Consider the following 5,465-nt stretch of genomic DNA (forward strand, 5'->3'; position numbering starts at 1 on the left):
AAGAAGAGTAACTAACGAAAACAACAACTACATAATGAGGGTTTGGGTCTAGTATCTTTAAATACCCGGTACAACTTAAAAACGTGCAATTCGGAAATCGCACCAATGACATGATCATATTGAGTGAGGCATAAAAACCCACATAATATACTAAACAACAGAAAAGGTGCCATAATAATACATTAAAAAAAAAGAATAGACCCAGAAACAACATGAGTATAATAATAATATGCTTGAGTGCGAGGAGGCAGCTTTGCTCCCTGAATTAAGTATGTAGAAGAATTAGTCGCGGGGACGTGGGTAAGACAAAGTTAACGAGGGTAAAAGTAAATGTCGAACCCCCGTTTCCCCCCCCCCCCCCCTTATACTTATAGAAAAACGTTTAAGACGACTTTTGATTTTTTAACATCTTTTCGACCCATGCATGGCCTCCACGGAGAGTGGGGAGCTTTGATGTGCGTTCAATGTTAAATAGGTTTCAAACACAGGATTAAACTTTACTTTTACCCAAACGTTATCGAATTTATCTGGACATCAATCAGGAGCTCAGGAGGAGACGACCGCAGGCCTAGAGATTTGAAAAACACCGAGAGAAGAAAGAAAGATTATTCCATATCGTCGGCAAGTTGTTCAAATGTAATAGGCCAGAAAAGGACATTAATTTTTCTCCAGACAAAGAAGAAAAACTTTCATTGTTTTAGTATCTGTAATTAAATTATTTTTTATACTTCCTTTTTCCAACATTTAATATGAAACTTTCGACAAAATATTCCTTGAACATACGCAGCCGATACCACAGATGTAGAAACTGCAATGAACAAAACAAAAATGAACAAAACTTCAGGCTTAGACAATTACATCTGGACAGCTGGCCGACTTCATGCAATTTCTATAGACTGTTTAAGCCCGGAGCTTAGTGACCTGTGGATTGCCCCCGACGTTCAAAGACTATGTCACGTGACATAACTGCAAATTAGGATCATGTGATTGAATACTGCTAGCAGCGAGCTCGCGGGTTGAAGAGTATTTTGCAAGCGCTGGCGTAATGCGTGCGTGCGCAGTGATCGCGCATGCGCATGCAACGCATTGGAGCAGCGCGCCCGAGCCATCTAACTACATTTTATTCTCATAAAGCTGCAGGATTGTCAAGCACGACTGGAGTCTACAGTTTGCAAGGGTGTTGGCTACTTGATAGGGAGAATGCATACACTTTGCTAATCGTTTTGGCTCTCGTTAGACACGAATACTGAACTTTTCCGGGGGAAAGCCAACCTCTAAGCTCCAGTTTAACCTATGGAATTCTCTGCAATGTTACTGTAAGCATTATAGTATGTAATGTATGTATGTATATATTGATATGATTATGGTTCCCTCACCTGAGCTGGATATAATATTTAGAAAGATCCCCAATAAAAAAAACGGCCGGGAGGAAAGTAACGTAATATGCTAATCAGAAATCTTTAGTGTTAAACTGAATCTTCATGAAGATTGTTTATTTGAAAAGCATGTTCTTCTTGACTTTTCTTTTTAGGTATGCTCCAACTCAGAGAAATATTTCTTGAGACCAATTAAGATACAAGTTGTGACCCCTATGCATTCTCTAACACCAATAATACATTTTACTTTTTGCCTCAGTAGCTCATATTATGAGTTAGCGCTTCAAAATTATTATTTTTCAATCGTCGTCAAATGACCTTTCTAATGAGAGAAAGCAAACTATGCCATTTTAAACAGAACATTTGCGGTGCTATAAAATTGAATTTTACCATAACTCTTGAATAGTCTTTGTCAAAGAGATACGTTTTACATGGGGAGGCCTATCTGACTGCTTGAAAAACTTTTCAAGTAAACATTAAATGAATTAATGACTGAAACTAATTGTTACAATTTTGTACAAGGAAGCTCGTATCAAAATAAAGCATAATATGTGAGGCAGCGTGGTGGAATCAGGCTCTCGTCAATTTTTGTAGAGTTATTGGTATCTTCTTATAGCTTGTTAACTTATCTTTATTTGGATGAAAAAAATATCCATTTATCTTGAACACAAGTCAAGATATTTGTGAATGAAGGAGGTGGGATTACCTGTTTTAAGAGGTAAAATTAGTGAGAAAATGGCCACCAAAGATTAGTTATTTCTTAGTCGGTGGTAACAGAAAATTTACATTTTTTTGTGCTTTTAATAAACGTTTTTCAGAAAAATCCACACAGAAATTCGTGCTTTAAATTTGCATGAAAGGTGTTGAGCCAAAAAGCAAAAATTTGATAAAAATTCACAAGCCTGTGTGAAAATGCATGATACTTCACTTTGATAATTTTGACGAGAGCCTGATTCCACCAGGCTGCCTCACATATTATAGTCCTTTCTCTTCTTTGAATGAACTTCAATGTATTTCGAAGGTCCAGACTTTTCAAAAGTGATGTATGTCAAAAACAAATAATAAAAAGATTGTCTAAAAGATACGCCACTCTCTGAAAAAAAAGCATTGAAGGAGTTTCTAACTAAAAAAAATAATAATCTTAAAACACGGCGTACATTTTGTAATTTTTACCAAGGATGACGCATTCGGGAACATCATCTGTTGTGTTTAAAACAGCGGAGTGACTCATATTGTTGTAGAACAGTCTTTGGTTTCGGGATACACAAGTGGTCTGTCGTGAGCAGATTGCAATAAAAAAAAAAAAACCCAACAAAAACTGTCTCTGTCGTAAAGAGTACCCTACCGGACTTACGTGGACTGCTTGCGACACCGGCGATGTGACAGTTTCAGGAAAGGGAACACCAGACAATAATTAAACGGTTTTGATTGGTCTTTTCTGCGCTTTGAGGGTCTGTTACTACATAATTTCATATTCAAATACGTGCACAAAAATACATACTCACACAAACATGTAAAAGCACATACGCTCGTAAATACATAAACACACTCACACACACACACACACACACACACACACACACACACACACACACACACACACACACACACACACACACACACAAACACGTGAACAGACACATGCTTGTACATGGTACAAAGCACATAATTATGATTTCTTCTGCCCTGGCTTCGAAGTCTGTTGTCATAAAACAACGTATACTCTTTCTAGCAAATCATTATACCGTGAGAACTATGACTACTTTAGAACACTATCACTGTCTAGATTCCTGTACGACGCTGCTAGTGTATTCGGACAATTTCGAATAACTAAGCCACTGAGGGTTAGAACTAGTAAGCATGCAAAGCGGGAAAGATAAAAGCGCTAGAATGCTTTGGAACTAAACTATTATAGAAGAATTGAAAATTTCGAAAAGGCTGTAAAAAGAAAATAGTGATAATTATTGTAATAATAATACTAATGATTATAATGATAATAATATGTAGAATTAAAAAACAATGATAATAGTAATAATAATAATAATAATAATAATAATAATAATAATAACAATAATAATGATGTTGATAATAATAATAATAATAATAATAATAATAACAACAATAATAATATTAGTAATAATAATAGTAATAGAATAATTAAAAAAATAATAGAAATAATATCATTAAAATAATACTATTTATAATAATTAATAATTTTTATAGATAAAAAACATAGATCTAGCAATAATCATAATCAATATAAGAACAATATTTCAAATGGCATGAGTTTCACGCCCTTATCCACCCTATCAGATTGTTTATAACAATTAATACTATAAAACTATACTAGTATAACAACTGTAAAAGCAATAAAATAATGATGATGTAATAATAACAACAATAACCACAATAATAACAATAATAATAATAATAATAATAATAATAATAATAATAATAATAATAATAATGTTAATAACAATAACAATAATGATAGTAATAATAATAATAATAATAATGATAATAATAATAATAATAATGATAATAATAATAATAATAATAATAATAATAATAATAATAATAATAATAATAATAATAACAAAAATAAACATGACAAAACAAAAAAATGACACCAACATAAACAGCTAAACAACCGCATGCTCGGGCGCTTGAATCGCACTGATTGATGATGAAGCAGCAGGCAGCGTGCAGCGGGGTTCTGGGTATGGGTTCAGGTCAATTAGGTCAGGGTGGGGCGAATTGGGTCAGGGTATGGCGATTTCGGTCAGAATGGGTCAGGTTATGGCGAATTGGGCCAGGGTGGGGAGAATGGGATCAGGGTATAGCGAATTGGGTCAGGGTTTTGCAAATAGGGTCAGGGTATTGTGAATTGGGTCAAACGGCGCAGCAGGGGAGGCTGCAGGCTGCAGGCAGGGGCACAATGATGATGCTTGCTGTGTCAGCGTGGCGCGCTTTTCAAAGAGCACATAGTGTGTACATTTCTCTGCTACTGTGTCCAGCGTTGGGGCTAGGTAGCGCTCCCAAGAAAACGCAGTGGTCGCTGCAACAGACAAGGCGCACCAGAGGGAGAGAGAGAGAAAAATATTATGAAGCTGATTCTGACAATATGGAAACTCACTCAACGATAAACAAAAGCAGACACAATAAAACCAAGAAAAAAAAAAAAAAAAAAGGGCAATAATCACAGAAAACAGTCATAGAAAGTAACATGCAACCCCCCCCCCCCCAAGCCCTAAAAAAGAAACAACAACAAAAACGACTCCTACCCCCCCCCCCCCATGCCCGTAAGAAATCTCGCCTTAAAAACAAACAAACAAACAAATATCAAACAAAAATACAAAACCAGAAGAACCCGACAGACGAACTATGAACAAATCATTACAATTGGAACGAATCCCCTAAAAGACAAACACAAAATGGCAACACTATTAACAAAATAGAAAAATGACAGTGACAGTTTCAGAAGCAGCAGCGAGAGTTCAAAGGCAATATTACCACCAACAACATAATAATGAGGATAGTTACAGTACTGACTGCAGCTTTTCCCTCAAGACACAGATTATTGATTTCAATTGCATCTGCAGCTATAATGTGTATATAAAACATGGTAAACAAAAAAGAACAAAAACAAAGACTGGAACGAAAATAACAAAAAGTAAAGCAGGCACGAAAAAAAAAGAAGAACAAAGACAAAAACTATAACTGCAACGAGAACAGTAGGCTATTAACTGTTAGCATATGAAAAACTATCCCACATTTGTTCTCAGCCAGTTTTGCCATCCACATTTTAGCATAATGAACTTCCTTATTGATAGGGGCCCTTTGAACATATTTGTACAAAACCATCTTCAAACTGTATGGAAATGACTGCCCCTAGTAATAAACAAGGTACAGTTTCATAATTGAGAAGAAACATTTGCCGGAGTTTCGAGGATCTTTGATTTTGACTATAAGCAGCAGAGTGACACTGCTCGCCAGGGAAACTGCTATTTTACTACTGCTACTATCACTGCTACTGCTACTACTACTACTACTACTACTACTACTACTACTACTACTACTACTACTACT

Source organism: Aplysia californica, unplaced genomic scaffold (genome assembly GCF_000002075.1).
Source record: "Aplysia californica isolate F4 #8 unplaced genomic scaffold, AplCal3.0 scaffold00102, whole genome shotgun sequence".
Taxonomy (NCBI): Eukaryota; Metazoa; Mollusca; class Gastropoda; order Aplysiida; family Aplysiidae; genus Aplysia; species Aplysia californica.